Genomic DNA, 19,992 nt, shown 5'->3' with positions numbered 1-19,992 from the left:
CCCTAGTAACTAGGGTACATTCGTAAATAAATTGAGCATCATGGATAGAAGTGACTAAATGTTGCCTAATCTTTCTCATCGAGAAATGACACAATTACAGCAACACAAAAAGGAACTCCACCGGACAGAGTTCAGTGCTCACAAGGAGCCTCATTCAACACACACGGTTCCATTCCCATTCATGCAAAGCACGAAAGTGTAAAACTTGGGAACATACTTGAGAGCAAAGATCACATTCAATCTCATTCAAGGCACGGATGTGAATGCAACGGGATGAAATTACTGAAATGATGCCTGCCCTCGAACTGTGATGATGGACTACCCGACTCGCCAATAATATTGGGTTCTGGTGTATTGAAATACAGGAGCTGCTGGATTTGTGTGTTTTCTTACCCCCTCACCATAGTTTGTCAAATGTTTAAACAACTGAACTTATATTCAAGGTTTGTTTCTCTTCATATGTTTTACTGGTTTACATTTGTCTCAGCAACCTGTTGAATGATTCTTCTGCTTTCAAAACAAAATGACAACAGGATGAATGCACACACTTGAAAATACAATACATGCAATGTTATGCATCATAGTGATGCAACCTCCTTTCAGTTTCTAACTGCATGTCAATTGAAATCCTTACTGAAATGCACACCTTCTCAAGATTGCGCTTGACTGGCGTGTCAGGCACTCAATTACAGCTGTTTTATCAAGACAATGTGTTCGTTTTGTAAAATATAGTTCCGGTCTGGTGTGGCACCCCAGCTAACGCACAACGTTGCCACAACGTGGCATATTAGCAGGGACTGTCTGCGGCGCGCTGGTGTGTCCCGGGCTTTAGAGTAGAGAGACAGTTCAACTGTAAGTATGAACGGCAGAAACGGATATTGCCATCCCTTTAAATAGAGCGTCAGGGACAGCCTCCCTGGCTTACGGCCATACTAGCCTGAATACGCCCGATCTCGTCCGATCTCGGAAGCTAAGCAGGCTCGGGCCTGGTCAGTACTTGGATGGGAGACCGCCTGGGAATACCAGGTGCTGTAAGCTTTTGCATCTTTTACACAGCAGAGCGCGACAAATCACGAGTTTTAACTTTGGATACACGCAATTTCATCATTATTTCAGATTTGACTTCCCCAAATACACAGGCATACAATAGATCTTGTTCTCCAACGTAAACGGTCCCTAGTAACTAGGGTACATTCGTAAATAAATTGAGCATCATGGCTAGAAGTGACTAAATGTTGCCTAATCTTTCTCATCGAGAAATGACACAATTACAGCAACACAAAAAGGAACTCCACCGGACAAAGATCAGTGCTCACAAGGAGCCTCATTCAACACACACGGTTCCATTCCCATTCATGCAAAGCACGAAAGTGTAAAACTTGGGAACATACTTGAGAGCAAAGATCACATTCAATCTCATTCAAGGCACGGATGTGAATGCAACGGGATGAAATTACTGAAAAGATGCCTGCCCTCGAACTGTGATGATGGACTACCCGACTCGCCAATAATATTGGGTTCTGGTGTATTGAAATACAGGAGCTGCTGGATTTGTGTGTTTTCTTACCCCCTCACCATAGTTTGTCAAATGTTTAAACAACTGAACTTATATTCAAGGTTTGTTTCTCTTCATATGTTTTACTGGTTTACATTTGTCTCAGCAACCTGTTGAATGATTCTTCTGCTTTCAAAACAAAATGACAACAGGATGAATGCACACACTTGAAAATACAATACATGCAATGTTATGCATCATAGTGATGCAACCTCCTTTCAGTTTCATACTGCATGTCAATTGAAATCCTTACTGAAATGCACACCTTCTCAAGATTGCGCTTGACTGGCATGTCAGGCACTCAATTACAGCTGTATTATCAAGACAATGTGTTCGTTTTGTAAAATATAGTTCCGGTCTGGTGTGGCACCCCAGCTAACGCACAACGTTGCCACAATGTTGCCACAACGTGGCGTGTTAGCAGGGACTGTCTGCGGCGCGCTGGTGTGTCCCGGGCTTTAGAGTAGAGAGACAGTTCAACTGTAAGTATGAACGGCAGAAACGGATATTGCCTTCCCTTTAAGTAGAGCGTCAGGGACAGCATTCCTGGCTTACGGCCATACTAGCCTGAATACGCCCGATCTCGTCCGATCTCGGAAGCTAAGCAGGCTCGGGCCTGGTCAGTACTTGGATGGGAGACCGCCTGGGAATACCAGGTGCTGTAAGCTTTTGCATCTTTTACACACCAGAGCGTGACAAATCACGAGTTTTAACTTTGGATACACGCAATTTCATCATTATTTCAGATTTGACTTCCCCAAATACACAGGCATACAATAGATCTTGTTCTCCAACGTAAACGGTCCCTAGTAACTAGGGTACATTCGTAAATAAATTGAGCATCATGGCTAGAAGTGACTAAATGTTGCCTAATCTTTCTCATCGAGAAATGACACAATTACAGCAACACAAAAAGGAACTCCACCGGACAAAGTTCAGTGCTCACAAGGAGCCTCATTCAACACACACGGTTCCATTCCCATTCATGCAAAGCACGAAAGTGTAAAACTTGGGAACATACTTGAGAGCAAAGATCACATTCAATCTCATTCAAGGCACGGATGTGAATGCAACGGGATGAAATTACTGAAAAGATGCCTGCCCTCGAACTGTGATGATGGACTACCCGACTCGCCAATAATATTGGGTTCTGGTGTATTGAAATACAGGAGCTGCTGGATTTGTGTGTTTTCTTACCCCCTCACCATAGTTTGTCAAATGTTTAAACAACTGAACTTATATTCAAGGTTTGTTTCTCTTCATATGTTTTACTGGTTTACATTTGTCTCAGCAACCTGTTGAATGATTCTTCTGCTTTCAAAACAAAATGACAACAGGATGAATGCACACACTTGAAAATACAATACATGCAATGTTATGCATCATAGTGATGCAACCTCCTTTCAGTTTCATACTGCATGTCAATTGAAATCCTTACTGAAATGCACACCTTCTCAAGATTGCGCTTGACTGGCATGTCAGGCACTCAATTACAGCTGTATTATCAAGACAATGTGTTCGTTTTGTAAAATATAGTTCCGGTCTGGTGTGGCACCCCAGCTAACGCACAACGTTGCCACAATGTTGCCACAACGTGGCGTGTTAGCAGGGACTGTCTGCGGCGCGCTGGTGTGTCCCGGGCTTTAGAGTAGAGAGACAGTTCAACTGTAAGTATGAACGGCAGAAACGGATATTGCCTTCCCTTTAAGTAGAGCGTCAGGGACAGCATTTCTGGCTTACGGCCATACTAGCCTGAATACGCCCGATCTCGTCCGATCTCGGAAGCTAAGCAGGCTCGGGCCTGGTCAGTACTTGCATGGGAGACCGCCTGGGAATACCAGGTGCTGTAAGCTTTTGCATCTTTTACACACCAGAGGGCGACAAATCACGAGTTTTAACTTTGGATACACGCAATTTCATCATTATTTCAGATTTGACTTCCCCAAATACACAGGCATACAATAGATCTTGTTCTCCAACGTAAACGGTCCCTAGTAACTAGGGTACATTCGTAAATAAATTGAGCATCATGGCTAGAAGTGACTAAATGTTGCCTAATCTTTCTCATCGAGAAATGACACAATTACAGCAACACAAAAAGGAACTCCACCGGACAAAGTTCAGTGCTCACAAGGAGCCTCATTCAACACACACGGTTCCATTCCCATTCATGCAAAGCACGAAAGTGTAAAACTTGGGAACATACTTGAGAGCAAAGATTACATTCAATCTCATTCAAGGCACGGATGTGAATGCAACGGGATGAAATTACTGAAATGATGCCTGCCCTCGAACTGTGATGATGGACTACCCGACTCGCCAATAATATTGGGTTCTGGTGTATTGAAATACAGGAGCTGCTGGATTTGTGTGTTTTCTTACCCCCTCACCATAGTTTGTCAAATGTTTAAACAACTGAACTTATATTCAAGGTTTGTTTCTCTTCATATGTTTTACTGGTTTACATTTGTCTCAGCAACCTGTTGAATGATTCTTCTGCTTTCAAAACAAAATGACAACAGGATGAATGCACACACTTGAAAATACAATACATGCAATGTTATGCATCATAGTGATGCAACCTCCTTTCAGTTTCATACTGTATGTCAATTGAAATCCTTATTGAAATGCACACCTTCTCAAGATTGAGCTTGACTGGCGTGTCAGGCACTCAATTACAGCTGTATTATCAAGACAATGTGTTCGTTTTGTAATATATAGTTCCGGTCTGGTGTGGCACCCCAGCTAACGCACAACGTTGCCACAATGTTGCCACAACGTGGCGTGTTAGCAGGGACTGTCTGCGGCGCGCTGGTGTGTCCCGGGCTTTAGAGTAGAGAGACAGTTCAACTGTAAGTATGAACGGCAGAAACGGATATTGCCTTCCCTTTAAGTAGAGCGTCAGGGACAGCCTCCCTGGCTTACGGCCATACTAGCCTGAATACGCCCGATCTCGTCCGATCTCGGAAGCTAAGCAGGCTCGGGCCTGGTCAGTACTTGGATGGGAGACCGCCTGGGAATACCAGGTGCTGTAAGATTTTGCATCTTTTACACACCAGAGCGCGACAAATCACGAGTTTTAACTTTGGATACACGCAATTTCATCATTATTTCAGATTTGACTTCCCCAAATACACAGGCATACAATAGATCTTGTTCTCCAACATAAACGGTCCCTAGTAACTAGGGTACATTCGTAAATAAATTGAGCATCATGGCTAGAAGTGACTAAATGTTGCCTAATCTTTCTCATCGAGAAATGACACAATTACAGCAACACAAAAAGGAACTCCACCGGACAAAGATCAGTGCTCACAAGGAGCCTCATTCAACACACACGGTTCCATTCCCATTCATGTAAAGCACGAAAGTGTAAAACTTGGGAACATACTTGAGAGCAAAGATCACATTCAATCTCATTCAAGGCACGGATGTGAATGCAACGGGATGAAATTACTGAAATGATGCCTGCCCTCGAACTGTGATGATGGACTACCCGACTCGCCAATAATATTGGGTTCTGGTGTATTGAAATACAGGAGCTGCTGGATTTGTGTGTTTTCTTACCCCCTCACCATAGTTTGTCAAATGTTTAAACAACTGAACTTATATTCAAGGTTTGTTTCTCTTCATATGTTTTACTGGTTTACATTTGTCTCAGCAACCTGTTGAATGATTCTTCTGCTTTCAAAACAAAATGACAACAGGATGAATGCACACACTTGAAAATACAATACATGCAATGTTATGCATCATAGTGATGCAACCTCCTTTCAGTTTCATACTGCATGTCAATTGAAATCCTTACTGAAATGCACACCTTCTCAAGATTGCGCTTGACTGGCGTGTCAGGCACTCAATTACAGCTGTTTTATCAAGACAAATGTGTTCGTTTTGTAAAATATAGTTCCGGTCTGGTGTGGCACCCCAGCTAACGCACAACGTTGCCACAACGTGGCATATTAGCAGGGACTGTCTGCGGCGCGCTGGTGTGTCCCGGGCTTTAGAGTAGAGAGACAGTTCAACTGTAAGTATGAACGGCAGAAACGGATATTGCCTTCCCTTTAAGTAGAGCGTCAGGGACAGCCTCCCTGGCTTACGGCCATACTAGCCTGAATACGCCCGATCTCGTCCGATCTCGGAAGCTAAGCAGGCTCGGGCCTGGTCAGTACTTGGATGGGAGACCGCCTGGGAATACCAGGTGCTGTAAGCTTTTGCATCTTTTACACACCAGAGGGCGACAAATCACGAGTTTTAACTTTGGATACACGCAATTTCATCATTATTTCAGATTTGACTTCCCCAAATACACAGGCATACAATAGATCTTGTTCTCCAACGTAAACGGTCCCTAGTAACTAGGGTACATTCGTAAATAAATTGAGCATCATGGCAAGAAGTGACTAAATGTTGCCTAATCTTTCTCATCGAGAAATGACACAATTACAGCAACACAAGAAGGAACTCCACCGGACAAAGTTCAGTGCTCACAAGGAGCCTCATTCAACACACACGGTTCCATTCCCATTCATGCAAAGCACGAAAGTGTAAAACTTGGGAACATACTTGAGAGCAAAGATCACATTCAATCTCATTCAAGGCACGGATGTGAATGCAACGGGATGAAATTACTGAAATGATGCCTGCCCTCGAACTGTGATGATGGACTACCCGACTCGCCAATAATATTGGGTTCTGGTGTATTGAAATACAGGAGCTGCTGGATTTGTGTGTTTTCTTACCCCCTCACCATAGTTTGTCAAATGTTTAAACAACTGAACTTATATTCAAGGTTTGTTTCTCTTCATATGTTTTACTGGTTTACATTTGTCTCAGCAACCTGTTGAATGATTCTTCTGCTTTCAAAACAAAATGACAACAGGATGAATGCACACACTTGAAAATACAATACATGCAATGTTATGCATCATAGTGATGCAACCTCCTTTCAGTTTCATACTGCATGTCAATTGAAATCCTTACTGAAATGCACACCTTCTCAAGATTGCGCTTGACTGGCGTGTCAGGCACTCAATTACAGCTGTTTTATCAAGACAATGTGTTCGTTTTGTAATATATAGTTCCGGTCTGGTGTGGCACCCCAGCTAACGCACAACGTTGCCACAATGTTGCCACAACGTGGCGTGTTAGCAGGGACTGTCTGCGGCGCGCTGGTGTGTCCCGGGCTTTAGAGTAGAGAGACAGTTCAACTGTAAGTATGAACGGCAGAAACGGATATTGCCTTCCCTTTAAGTAGAGCGTCAGGGACAGCCTCCCTGGCTTACGGCCATACTAGCCTGAATACGCCCGATCTCGTCCGATCTCGGAAGCTAAGCAGGCTCGGGCCTGGTCAGTACTTGGATGGGAGACCGCCTGGGAATACCAGGTGCTGTAAGCTTTTGCATCTTTTACACACCAGAGCGCGACAAATCACGAGTTTTAACTTTGGATACACGCAATTTCATCATTATTTCAGATTTGACTTCCCCAAATACACAGGCATACAATAGATCTTGTTCTCCAACGTAAACGGTCCCTAGTAACTAGGGTACATTCGTAAATAAATTGAGCATCATGGCTAGAAGTGACTAAATGTTGCCTAATCTTTCTCATCGAGAAATGACACAATTACAGCAACACAAGAAGGAACTCCACCGGACAAAGTTCAGTGCTCACAAGGAGCCTCATTCAACACACACGGTTCCATTCCCATTCATGTAAAGCACGAAAGTGTAAAACTTGGGAACATACTTGAGAGCAAAGATCACATTCAATCTCATTCAAGGCACGGATGTGAATGCAACGGGATGAAATTACTGAAATGATGCCTGCCCTCGAACTGTGATGATGGACTACCCGACTCGCCAATAATATTGGGTTCTGGTGTATTGAAATACAGGAGCTGCTGGATTTGTGTGTTTTCTTACCCCCTCACCATAGTTTGTCAAATGTTTAAACAACTGAACTTATATTCAAGGTTTGTTTCTCTTCATATGTTTTACTGGTTTACATTTGTCTCAGCAACCTGTTGAATGATTCTTCTGCTTTCAAAACAAAATGACAACAGGATGAATGCACACACTTGAAAATACAATACATGCAATGTTATGCATCATAGTGATGCAACCTCCTTTCAGTTTCATACTGCATGTCAATTGAAATCCTTACTGAAATGCACACCTTCTCAAGATTGCGCTTGACTGGCGTGTCAGGCACTCAATTACAGCTGTTTTATCAAGACAATGTGTTCGTTTTGTAATATATAGTTCCGGTCTGGTGTGGCACCCCAGCTAACGCACAACGTTGCCACAATGTTGCCACAACGTGGCGTGTTAGCAGGGACTGTCTGCGGCGCGCTGGTGTGTCCCGGGCTTTAGAGTAGAGAGACAGTTCAACTGTAAGTATGAACGGCAGAAACGGATATTGCCTTCCCTTTAAGTAGAGCGTCAGGGACAGCCTCCCTGGCTTACGGCCATACTAGCCTGAATACGCCCGATCTCGTCCGATCTCGGAAGCTAAGCAGGCTCGGGCCTGGTCAGTACTTGGATGGGAGACCGCCTGGGAATACCAGGTGCTGTAAGCTTTTGCATCTTTTACACACCAGAGCGCGACAAATCACGAGTTTTAACTTTGGATACACGCAATTTCATCATTATTTCAGATTTGACTTCCCCAAATACACAGGCATACAATAGATCTTGTTCTCCAACGTAAACGGTCCCTAGTAACTAGGGTACATTCGTAAATAAATTGAGCATCATGGCTAGAAGTGACTAAATGTTGCCTAATCTTTCTCATCGAGAAATGACACAATTACAGCAACACAAAAAGGAACTCCACCGGACAAAGTTCAGTGCTCACAAGGAGCCTCATTCAACACACACGGTTCCATTCCCATTCATGTAAAGCACGAAAGTGTAAAACTTGGGAACATACTTGAGAGCAAAGATCACATTCAATCTCATTCAAGTCACGGATGTGAATGCAACGGGATGAAATTACTGAAATGATGCCTGCCCTCGAACTGTGATGATGGACTACCCGACTCGCCAATAATATTGGGTTCTGGTGTATTGAAATACAGGAGCTGCTGGATTTGTGTGTTTTCTTACCCCCTCACCATAGTTTGTCAAATGTTTAAACAACTGAACTTATATTCAAGGTTTGTTTCTCTTCATATGTTTTACTGGTTTACATTTGTCTCAGCAACCTGTTGAATGATTCTTCTGCTTTCAAAACAAAATGACAACAGGATGAATGCACACACTTGAAAATACAATACATGCAATGTTATGCATCATAGTGATGCAACCTCCTTTCAGTTTCATACTGCATGTCAATTGAAATCCTTACTGAAATGCACACCTTCTCAAGATTGCGCTTGACTGGCGTGTCAGGCACTCAATTACAGCTGTTTTATCAAGACAAATGTGTTCGTTTTGTAAAATATAGTTCCGGTCTGGTGTGGCACCCCAGCTAACGCACAACGTTGCCACAACGTGGCATATTAGCAGGGACTGTCTGCGGCGCGCTGGTGTGTCCCGGGCTTTAGAGTAGAGAGACAGTTCAACTGTAAGTATGAACGGCGGAAATGAATATTGCCTTCCCTTTAAGTAGAGCGTCAGGGACAGCCTCCATGGCTTACGGCCATACTAGCCTGAATACGCCCGATCTCGTCCGATCTCGGAAGCTAAGCAGGCTCGGGCCTGGTCAGTACTTGGATGGGAGACCGCCTGGGAATACCAGGTGCTGTATGCTTTTGCATCTTTTACACACCAGAGGGCGACAAATCACGAGTTTTAACTTTGGATACACGCAATTTCATCATTATTTCAGATTTGACTTCCCCAAATACACAGGCATACAATAGATCTTGTTCTCCAACGTAAACGGTCCCTAGTAACTAGGGTACATTCGTAAATAAATTGAGCATCATGGCTAGAAGTGACTAAATGTTGCCTAATCTTTCTCATCGAGAAATGACACAATTACAGCAACACAAAAAGGAACTCCACCGGACAAAGTTCAGTGCTCACAAGGAGCCTCATTCAACACACACGGTTCCATTCCCATTCATGCAAAGCACGAAAGTGTAAAACTTGGGAACATACTTGAGAGCAAAGATCACATTCAATCTCATTCAAGGCACGGATGAGAATGCAACGGGATGAAATTACTGAAATGATGCCTGCCCTCGAACTGTGATGATGGACTACCCGACTCGCCAATAATATTGGGTTCTGGTGTATTGAAATACAGGAGCTGCTGGATTTGTGTGTTTTCTTACCCCCTCACCATAGTTTGTCAAATGTTTAAACAACTGAACTTATATTCAAGGTTTGTTTCTCTTCATATGTTTTACTGGTTTACATTTGTCTCAGCAACCTGTTGAATGATTCTTCTGCTTTCAAAACAAAATGACAACAGGATGAATGCACACACTTGAAAATACAATACATGCAATGTTATGCATCATAGTGATGCAACCTCCTTTCAGTTTCATACTGCATGTCAATTGAAATCCTTACTGAAATGCACACCTTCTCAAGATTGCGCTTGACTGGCGTGTCAGGCACTCAATTACAGCTGTTTTATCAAGAGAATGTGTTCGTTTTGTAATATATAGTTCCGGTCTGGTGTGGCACCCCAGCTAACGCACAACGTTGCCACAATGTTGCCACAACGTGGCGTGTTAGCAGGGACTGTCTGCGGCGCGCTGGTGTGTCCCGGGCTTTAGAGTAGAGAGACAGTTCAACTGTAAGTATGAACGGCAGAAACGGATATTGCCTTCCCTTTAAGTAGAGCGTCAGGGACAGCCTCCCTGGCTTACGGCCATACTAGCCTGAATACGCCCGATCTCGTCCGATCTCGGAAGCTAAGCAGGCTCGGGCCTGGTCAGTACTTGGATGGGAGACCGCCTGGGAATACCAGGTGCTGTAAGCTTTTGCATCTTTTACACACCAGAGGGCGACAAATCACGAGTTTTAACTTTGGATACACGCAATTTCATCATTATTTCAGATTTGACTTCCCCAAATACACAGGCATACAATAGATCTTGTTCTCCAACGTAAACGGTCCCTAGTAACTAGGGTACATTCGTAAATAAATTGAGCATCATGGCTAGAAGTGACTAAATGTTGCCTAATCTTTCTCATCGAGAAATGACACAATTACAGCAACACAAAAAGGAACTCCACCGGACAAAGATCAGTGCTCACAAGGAGCCTCATTCAACACACACGGTTCCATTCCCATTCATGCAAAGCACGAAAGTGTAAAACTTGGGAACATACTTGAGAGCAAAGATCACATTCAATCTCATTCAAGGCACGGATGTGAATGCAACGGGATGAAATTACTGAAAAGATGCCTGCCCTCGAACTGTGATGATGGACTACCCGACTCGCCAATAATATTGGGTTCTGGTGTATTGAAATACAGGAGCTGCTGGATTTGTGTGTTTTCTTACCCCCTCACCATAGTTTGTCAAATGTTTAAACAACTGAACTTATATTCAAGGTTTGTTTCTCTTCATATGTTTTACTGGTTTACATTTGTCTCAGCAACCTGTTGAATGATTCTTCTGCTTTCAAAACAAAATGACAACAGGATGAATGCACACACTTGAAAATACAATACATGCAATGTTATGCATCATAGTGATGCAACCTCCTTTCAGTTTCATACTGCATGTCAATTGAAATCCTTACTGAAATGCACACCTTCTCAAGATTGCGCTTGACTGGCATGTCAGGCACTCAATTACAGCTGTATTATCAAGACAATGTGTTCGTTTTGTAAAATATAGTTCCGGTCTGGTGTGGCACCCCAGCTAACGCACAACGTTGCCACAATGTTGCCACAACGTGGCGTGTTAGCAGGGACTGTCTGCGGCGCGCTGGTGTGTCCCGGGCTTTAGAGTAGAGAGACAGTTCAACTGTAAGTATGAACGGCAGAAACGGATATTGCCTTCCCTTTAAGTAGAGCGTCAGGGACAGCATTCCTGGCTTACGGCCATACTAGTCTGAATACGCCCGATCTCGTCCGATCTCGGAAGCTAAGCAGGCTCGGGCCTGGTCAGTACTTGCATGGGAGACCGCCTGGGAATACCAGGTGCTGTAAGCTTTTGCATCTTTTACACACCAGAGGGCGACAAATCACGAGTTTTAACTTTGGATACACGCAATTTCATCATTATTTCAGATTTGACTTCCCCAAATACACAGGCATACAATAGATCTTGTTCTCCAACGTAAACGGTCCCTAGTAACTAGGGTACATTCGTAAATAAATTGAGCATCATGGCTAGAAGTGACTAAATGTTGCGTAATCTTTCTCATCGAGAAATGACACAATTACAGCAACACAAAAAGGAACTCCACCGGACAAAGTTCAGTGCTCACAAGGAGCCTCATTCAACACACACGGTTCCATTCCCATTCATGCAAAGCACGAAAGTGTAAAACTTGGGAACATACTTGAGAGCAAAGATCACATTCAATCTCATTCAAGGCACGGATGTGAATGCAACGGGATGAAATTACTGAAATGATGCCTGCCCTCGAACTGTGATGATGGACTACCCGACTCGCCAATAATATTGGGTTCTGGTGTATTGAAATACAGGAGCTGCTGGATTTGTGTGTTTTCTTACCCCCTCACCATAGTTTGTCAAATGTTTAAACAACTGAACTTATATTCAAGGTTTGTTTCTCTTCATATGTTTTACTGGTTTACATTTGTCTCAGCAACCTGTTGAATGATTCTTCTGCTTTCAAAACAAAATGACAACAGGATGAATGCACACACTTGAAAATACAATACATGCAATGTTATGCATCATAGTGATGCAACCTCCTTTCAGTTTCATACTGCATGTCAATTGAAATCCTTACTGAAATGCACACCTTCTCAAGATTGCGCTTGACTGGCGTGTCAGGCACTCAATTACAGCTGTATTATCAAGACAATGTGTTCGTTTTGTAATATATAGTTCCGGTCTGGTGTGGCACCCCAGCTAACGCACAACGTTGCCACAATGTTGCCACAACGTGGCGTGTTAGCAGGGACTGTCTGCGGCGCGCTGGTGTGTCCCGGGCTTTAGAGTAGAGAGACAGTTCAACTGTAAGTATGAACGGCGGAAATGAATATTGCCTTCCCTTTAAGTAGAGCGTCAGGGACAGCCTCCATGGCTTACGGCCATACTAGCCTGAATACGCCCGATCTCGTCCGATCTCGGAAACTAAGCAGGCTCGGGCCTGGTCAGTACTTGGATGGGAGACCGCCTGGGAATACCAGGTGCTGTAAGCTTTTGCATCTTTTACACACCAGAGGGCGACAAATCACGAGTTTTAACTTTGGATACACGCAATTTCATCATTATTTCAGATTTGACTTCCCCAAATACACAGGCATACAATAGATCTTGTTCTCCAACGTAAACGGTCCCTAGTAACTAGGGTACATTCGTAAATAAATTGAGCATCATGGCTAGAAGTGACTAAATGTTGCCTAATCTTTCTCATCGAGAAATGACACAATTACAGCAACACAAAAAGGAACTCCACCGGACAAAGTTCAGTGCTCACAAGGAGCCTCATTCAACACACACGGTTCCATTCCCATTCATGCAAAGCACGAAAGTGTAAAACTTGGGAACATACTTGAGAGCAAAGATCACATTCAATCTCATTCAAGGCACGGATGAGAATGCAACGGGATGAAATTACTGAAATGATGCCTGCCCTCGAACTGTGATGATGGACTACCCGACTCGCCAATAATATTGGGTTCTGGTGTATTGAAATACAGGAGCTGCTGGATTTGTGTGTTTTCTTACCCCCTCACCATAGTTTGTCAAATGTTTAAACAACTGAACTTATATTCAAGGTTTGTTTCTCTTCATATGTTTTACTGGTTTACATTTGTCTCAGCAACCTGTTGAATGATTCTTCTGCTTTCAAAACAAAATGACAACAGGATGAATGCACACACTTGAAAATACAATACATGCAATGTTATGCATCATAGTGATGCAACCTCCTTTCAGTTTCATACTGCATGTCAATTGAAATCCTTACTGAAATGCACACCTTCTCAAGATTGCGCTTGACTGGCGTGTCAGGCACTCAATTACAGCTGTTTTATCAATACAATGTGTTCGTTTTGTAATATATAGTTCCGGTCTGGTGTGGCACCCCAGCTAACGCACAACGTTGCCACAATGTTGCCACAACGTTTCGTGTTAGCAGGGACTGTCTGCGGCGCGCTGGTGTGTCCCGGACTTTAGAGTAGAGAGACAGTTAATTTGCAAGTATGAGCGGCAGAAACGGATATTGCCTTCCCTTTAAGTAGAGCGTCAGGGACAGCCTCCCTGGCTTACGGCCATACTAGCCTGAATACGCCCGATCTCGTCCGATCTCGGAAGCCAAGCAGGCTCGGGCCTGGTCAGTACTTGGATGGGAGATCGCCTGGGAATACCAGGTGCTGTAAGCTTTTGCATCTTTTACACACCAGAGGGCGACAAATCACGAGTTTTAACTTTGGATACACGCAATTTCATCATTATTTCAGATTTGACTTCCCCAAATACACAGGCATACAATAGATCTTGTTCTCCAACGTAAACGGTCCCTAGTAACTAGGGTACATTCGTAAATAAATTGAGCATCATGGCTAGAAGTGACTAAATGTTGCCTAATCTTTCTCATCGAGAAATGACACAATTACAGCAACACATAAAGGAACTCCACCGGACAAAGTTCAGTGCTCACAAGGAGCCTCATTCAACACACACGGTTCCATTCCCATTCATGCAAAGCACGAAAGTGTAAAACTTGGGAACATACTTGAGAGCAAAGATCACATTCAATCTCATTCAAGGCACGGATGTGAATGCAACGGGATGAAATTACTGAAATGATGCCTGCCCTCGAACTGTGATGATGGACTACCCGACTCGCCAATAATATTGGGTTCTGGTGTATTGAAATACAGGAGCTGCTGGATTTGTGTGTTTTCTTACCCCCTCACCATAGTTTGTCAAATGTTTAAACAACTGAACTTATATTCAAGGTTTGTTTCTCTTCATATGTTTTACTGGTTTACATTTGTCTCAGCAACCTGTTGAATGATTCTTCTGCTTTCAAAACAAAATGACAACAGGATGAATGCACACACTTGAAAATACAATACATGCAATGTTATGCATCATAGTGATGCAACCTCCTTTCAGTTTCATACTGCATGTCAATTGAAATCCTTACTGAAATGCACACCTTCTCAAGATTGCGCTTGACTGGCGTGTCAGGCACTCAATTACAGCTGTTTTATCAAGAGAATGTGTTCGTTTTGTAATATATAGTTCCGGTCTGGTGTGGCACCCCAGCTAACGCACAACGTTGCCACAATGTTGCCACAACGTGGCGTGTTAGCAGGGACTGTCTGCGGCGCGCTGGTGTGTCCCGGGCTTTAGAGTAGAGAGACAGTTCAACTGTAAGTATGAACGGCAGAAACGGATATTGCCTTCCCTTTAAGTAGAGCGTCAGGGACAGCCTCCCTGGCTTACGGCCATACTAGCCTGAATACGCCCGATCTCGTCCGATCTCGGAAGCTAAGCAGGCTCGGGCCTGGTCAGTACTTGGATGGGAGACCGCCTGGGAATACCAGGTGCTGTAAGCTTTTGCATCTTTTACACACCAGAGGGCGACAAATCACGAGTTTTAACTTTGGATACACGCAATTTCATCATTATTTCAGATTTGACTTCCCCAAATACACAGGCATACAATAGATCTTGTTCTCCAACGTAAACGGTCCCTAGTAACTAGGGTACATTCGTAAATAAATTGAGCATCATGGCTAGAAGTGACTAAATGTTGCCTAATCTTTCTCATCAAGAAATGACACAATTACAGCAACACAAAAAGGAACTCCACCGGACATAGTTCAGTGCTCACAAGGAGCTTCATTCAACACACACGGTTCCATTCCCATTCATGCAAAGCACGAAAGTGTAAAACTTGGGAACATACTTGAGAGCAAAGATCACATTCAATCTCATTCAAGGCACGGATGTGAATGCAACGGGATGAAATTACTGAAATGATGCCTGCCCTCGAACTGTGATGATGGACTACCCGACTCGCCAATAATATTGGGTTCTGGTGTATTGAAATACAGGAGCTGCTGGATTTGTGTGTTTTCTTACCCCCTCACCATAGTTTGTCAAATGTTTAAACAACTGAACTTATATTCAAGGTTTGTTTCTCTTCATATGTTTTACTGGTTTACATTTGTCTCAGCAACCTGTTGAATGATTCTTCTGCTTTCAAAACAAAATGACAACAGGATGAATGCACACACTTGAAAATACAATACATGCAATGTTATGCATCATAGTGATGCAACCTCCTTTCAGTTTCATACTGCATGTCAATTGAAATCCTTACTGAAATGCACACCTTCTCAAGATTGCGCTTGACTGGCGTGTCAGGCACTCAATTACAGCTGTTTTATCAAGACAATGTGTTCGTTTTGTAATATATAGTTCCGGTCTGGTGTGGCACCCCAGCTAACGCACAACGTTGCCACAACGTTTCGTGTTAGCAGGGACTGTCTGCGGCGCGCTGGTGTGTCCCGGACTTTAGAGTAGAGAGACAGTTCAATTGCAAGTATGAGCGGCAGAAACGGATATTGCCTTCCCTTTAAGTAGAGGGTCAGGGACAGCCTCCCTGGCTTACGGCCATACTAGCCTGAATACGCCCGATCTCGTCCGATCTCGGAAGCTAAGCAGGCTCGGGCCTGGTCAGTACTTGCATGGGAGACCGCCTGGGAATACCAGGTGCTGTAAGCTTTTGCATCTTTTACACACCAGAGGGCGACAAATCACGAGTTTTAACTTTGGATACACGCAATTTCATCATTATTTCAGATTTGACTTCCCCAAATACACAGGCATAGAATAGATCTTGTTCTCCAACGTAAACGGTCCCTAGTAACTAGTGTATATTCGTAAATAAATTGAGCATCATGGCTAGAAGTGACTAAATGTTGCCTAATCTTTCTCTTCGAGAAATGACACAATTACAGCAACACAAAAAGGAACTCCACCGGACAAAGTTCAGTGCTCACAAGGAGCCTCATTCAACACACACGGTTCCATTCCCATTCATGCAAAGCACGAAAGTGTAAAACTTGGGAACATACTTGAGAGCAAAGATCACATTCAATCTCATTCAAGGCACGGATGTGAATGCAACGGGATGAAATTACTGAAATGATGCCTGCCCTCGAACTGTGATGATGGACTACCCGACTCGCCAATAATATTGGGTTCTGGTGTATTGAAATACAGGAGCTGCTGGATTTGTGTGTTTTCTTACCCCCTCACCATAGTTTGTCAAATGTTTAAACAACTGAACTTATATTCAAGGTTTGTTTCTCTTCATATGTTTTACTGGTTTACATTTGTCTCAGCAACCTGTTGAATGATTCTTCTGCTTTCAAAACAAAATGACAACAGGATGAATGCACACACTTGAAAATACAATACATGCAATGTTATGCATCATAGTGATGCAACCTCCTTTCAGTTTCATACTGCATGTCAATTGAAATCCTTACTGAAATGCACACCTTCTCAAGATTGCGCTTGACTGGCGTGTCAGGCACTCAATTACAGCTGTTTTATCAAGACAATGTGTTCGTTTTGTAATATATAGTTCCGGTCTGGTGTGGCACCCCAGCTAACGCACAACGTTGCCACAACGTTTCGTGTTAGCAGGGACTGTCTGCGGCGCGCTGGTGTGTCCCGGACTTTAGAGTAGAGAGACAGTTCAATTGCAAGTATGAGCGGCAGAAACGGATATTGCCTTCCCTTTAAGTAGAGGGTCAGGGACAGCCTCCCTGGCTTACGGCCATACTAGCCTGAATACGCCCGATCTCGTCCGATCTCGGAAGCTAAGCAGGCTCGGGCCTGGTCAGTACTTGCATGGGAGACCGCCTGGGAATACCAGGTGCTGTAAGCTTTTGCATCTTTTACACACCAGACGGCGACAAATCACGAGTTTTAACTTTGGATACACGCAATTTCATCATTATTTCAGATTTGACTTCCCCAAATACACAGGCATAGAATAGATCTTGTTCTCCAACGTAAACGGTCCCTAGTAACTAGTGTACATTCGTAAATAAATTGAGCATCATGGCTAGAAGTGACTAAATGTTGCCTAATCTTTCTCATCGAGAAATGACACAATTACAGCAACACAAAAAGGAACTCCACCGGACAAAGTTCAGTGCTCACAAGGAGCCTCATTCAACACACACGGTTCCATTCCCATTCATGCAAAGCACGAAAGTGTAAAACTTGGGAAAATACTTGAGAGCAAAGATCACATTCAATCTCATTCAAGGCACGGATGTGAATGCAACGGGATGAAATTACTGAAATGATGCCTGCCCTCGAACTGTGATGATGGACTACCCGACTCGCCAATAATATTGGGTTCTGGTGTATTGAAATACAGGAGCTGCTGGATTTGTGTGTTTTCTTACCCCCTCACCATAGTTTGTCAAATGTTTAAACAACTGAACTTATATTCAAGGTTTGTTTCTCTTCATTTGTTTTACTGGTTTACATTTGTCTCAGCAACCTGTTGAATGATTCTTCTGCTTTCAAAACAAAATGACAACAGGATGAATGCACACACTTGAAAATACAATACATGCAATGTTATGCATCATAGTGATGCAACCTCCTTTCAGTTTCATACTGCATGTCAATTGAAATCCTTACTGAAATGCACACCTTCTCAAGATTGCGCTTGACTGGCGTGTCAGGCACTCAATTACAGCTGTTTTATCAAGAGAATGTGTTCGTTTTGTAAAATATATTTCCGGTCTGGTGTGGCACCCCAGCTAACGCACAACGTTGCCACAATGTTGCCACAACGTGGCGTGTTAGCAGGGACTGTCTGCGGCGCGCTGGTGTGTCCCGGGCTTTAGAGTAGAGAGACAGTTCAACTGTAAGTATGAACGGCAGAAACGGATATTGCCTTCCCTTTAAGTAGAGCGTCAGGGACAGCCTCCCTGGCTTACGGCCATACTAGCCTGAATACGCCCGATCTCGTCCGATCTCGTCCGATCTCGGAAGCTAAGCAGGCTCGGGCCTGGTCAGTACTTGGATGGGAGACCGCCTGGGAATACCAGGAGCTGCAAGCTTTTGCATCTTTTACACACCAGAGGGCGACAAATCACGAGTTTTAACTTTGGATACACGCAATTTCATCATTATTTCAGATTTGACTTCCCCAAATACACAGGCATACAATAGATCTTGTTCTCCAACGTAAACGGTCCCTAGTAACTAGGGTACATTCATAAATAAATTGAGCATCATGGCTAGAAGTGACTAAATGTTGCCTAATCTTTCTCATCGAGAAATGACACAATTACAGCAACACAAAAAGGAACTCCACCGGACAGAGTTCAGTGCTCACAAGGAGCCTCATTCAACACACACGGTTCCATTCCCATTCATGCAAAGCACGAAAGTGTAAAACTTGGGAACATACTTGAGAGCAAAGATCACATTCAATCTCATTCAAGGCACGGATGTGAATGCAACGGGATGAAATTACTGAAATGATGCCTGCCCTCGAACTGTGATGATGGACTACCCGACTCGCCAATAATATTGGGTTCTTGTGTATTGAAATACAGGAGCTGCTGGATTTGTGTGTTTTCTTACCCCCTCACCATAGTTTGTCAAATGTTTAAACAACTGAACTTATATTCAAGGTTGATTTCTCTTCATATGTTTTACTGGTTTACATTTGTCTCAGCAATCTGTTGAATGATTCTTCTGCTTTCAAAACAAAATGACAACAGGATGAATGCACACACTTGAAAATACAATACATGCAATGTTATGCATCATAGTGATGCAACCTCCTTTCAGTTTCATACTGCATGTCAATTGAAATCCTTACTGAAATGCACACCTTCTCAAGATTGCGCTTGACTGGCGTGTCAGGCACTCAATTACAGCTGTATTATCAAGACAATGTGTTCGTTTTGTAAAATATAGTTCCGGTCTGGTGTGGCACCCCAGCTAACGCACAACGTTGCCACAACGTTTCGTGTTAGCAGGGACTGTCTGCAGCGTGCTGGTGTGTCCCGGACTTTAGAGTAGAGAAACAGTTCAACTGCAAGTATGAGTGGCAGAAACGGATATTGCCTTCCCTTTAAGTAGAGGGTCAGGGACAGCCTCCCTGGCTTACGGCCATACTAGCCTGAATACGCCCGATCTCGGAAGCTAAGCAGGCTCGGGCCTGGTTAGTACTTGGATGGGAGACCGCCTGGGAATACCAGGTGCTGTAAGCTTTTGCATCTTTTACACACCAGAGGGCGACAAATCACGAGTTTTAACT

At 43.5% G+C, this 19,992-nt stretch overlaps 15 non-coding genes and 2 pseudogenes across 15 annotated transcripts; all 17 read left to right on the top strand.

The window, feature by feature from the left end:
- Positions 1–919: 919 nt before the first annotated feature.
- LOC136757976 (5S ribosomal RNA) lies at positions 920–1,038 on the top strand. Its single transcript, XR_010819785.1, has one exon. It is a non-coding gene; the product is annotated as a 5S ribosomal RNA (ribosomal RNA).
- Positions 1,039–2,104: 1,066 nt separating this feature from the next.
- Positions 2,105–2,223, top strand: LOC136757975 (5S ribosomal RNA). The gene has a single exon (XR_010819784.1). It is a non-coding gene; the product is annotated as a 5S ribosomal RNA (ribosomal RNA).
- Positions 2,224–3,289: 1,066 nt separating this feature from the next.
- LOC136756286 (5S ribosomal RNA) lies at positions 3,290–3,408 on the top strand. The gene has a single exon (XR_010818380.1). It is a non-coding gene; the product is annotated as a 5S ribosomal RNA (ribosomal RNA).
- A 1,066-nt stretch (positions 3,409–4,474) lies between these two features.
- On the top strand, positions 4,475–4,593 carry LOC136756529 (5S ribosomal RNA). The gene has a single exon (XR_010818607.1). It is a non-coding gene; the product is annotated as a 5S ribosomal RNA (ribosomal RNA).
- Positions 4,594–5,649: 1,056 nt separating this feature from the next.
- LOC136757973 (5S ribosomal RNA) lies at positions 5,650–5,768 on the top strand. The gene has a single exon (XR_010819782.1). It is a non-coding gene; the product is annotated as a 5S ribosomal RNA (ribosomal RNA).
- A 1,066-nt stretch (positions 5,769–6,834) lies between these two features.
- Positions 6,835–6,953, top strand: LOC136757972 (5S ribosomal RNA). The gene has a single exon (XR_010819781.1). It is a non-coding gene; the product is annotated as a 5S ribosomal RNA (ribosomal RNA).
- A 1,066-nt stretch (positions 6,954–8,019) lies between these two features.
- Positions 8,020–8,138, top strand: LOC136757971 (5S ribosomal RNA). The gene has a single exon (XR_010819780.1). It is a non-coding gene; the product is annotated as a 5S ribosomal RNA (ribosomal RNA).
- Positions 8,139–9,194: 1,056 nt separating this feature from the next.
- Positions 9,195–9,313, top strand: LOC136756348 (5S ribosomal RNA). Its single transcript, XR_010818438.1, has one exon. It is a non-coding gene; the product is annotated as a 5S ribosomal RNA (ribosomal RNA).
- A 1,066-nt stretch (positions 9,314–10,379) lies between these two features.
- On the top strand, positions 10,380–10,498 carry LOC136757970 (5S ribosomal RNA). The gene has a single exon (XR_010819779.1). It is a non-coding gene; the product is annotated as a 5S ribosomal RNA (ribosomal RNA).
- A 1,066-nt stretch (positions 10,499–11,564) lies between these two features.
- LOC136756771 (5S ribosomal RNA) lies at positions 11,565–11,683 on the top strand. Its single transcript, XR_010818832.1, has one exon. It is a non-coding gene; the product is annotated as a 5S ribosomal RNA (ribosomal RNA).
- Positions 11,684–12,749: 1,066 nt separating this feature from the next.
- On the top strand, positions 12,750–12,868 carry LOC136756726 (5S ribosomal RNA). The gene has a single exon (XR_010818790.1). It is a non-coding gene; the product is annotated as a 5S ribosomal RNA (ribosomal RNA).
- Positions 12,869–13,934: 1,066 nt separating this feature from the next.
- Positions 13,935–14,053, top strand: LOC136756892 (5S ribosomal RNA). Its single transcript, XR_010818945.1, has one exon. It is a non-coding gene; the product is annotated as a 5S ribosomal RNA (ribosomal RNA).
- A 1,066-nt stretch (positions 14,054–15,119) lies between these two features.
- On the top strand, positions 15,120–15,238 carry LOC136757968 (5S ribosomal RNA). The gene has a single exon (XR_010819778.1). It is a non-coding gene; the product is annotated as a 5S ribosomal RNA (ribosomal RNA).
- A 1,055-nt stretch (positions 15,239–16,293) lies between these two features.
- LOC136756285 (5S ribosomal RNA) lies at positions 16,294–16,412 on the top strand. Its single transcript, XR_010818379.1, has one exon. It is a non-coding gene; the product is annotated as a 5S ribosomal RNA (ribosomal RNA).
- A 1,055-nt stretch (positions 16,413–17,467) lies between these two features.
- Positions 17,468–17,586, top strand: LOC136756283 (5S ribosomal RNA). Its single transcript, XR_010818378.1, has one exon. It is a non-coding gene; the product is annotated as a 5S ribosomal RNA (ribosomal RNA).
- A 1,066-nt stretch (positions 17,587–18,652) lies between these two features.
- On the top strand, positions 18,653–18,781 carry LOC136757631 (uncharacterized; annotated as a pseudogene).
- Positions 18,782–19,836: 1,055 nt separating this feature from the next.
- LOC136757515 (uncharacterized) lies at positions 19,837–19,945 on the top strand (annotated as a pseudogene).
- The last annotated feature ends 47 nt before the right edge of the window (positions 19,946–19,992 follow it).

Source organism: Amia ocellicauda, chromosome 8, assembly GCF_036373705.1.
Source record: "Amia ocellicauda isolate fAmiCal2 chromosome 8, fAmiCal2.hap1, whole genome shotgun sequence".
NCBI lineage: Eukaryota > Metazoa > Chordata > Actinopteri > Amiiformes > Amiidae > Amia > Amia ocellicauda.
The sequence above is the reverse complement of the archived record's forward strand: the minus strand, read 5'-3'. Positions and strand labels throughout refer to the sequence as shown.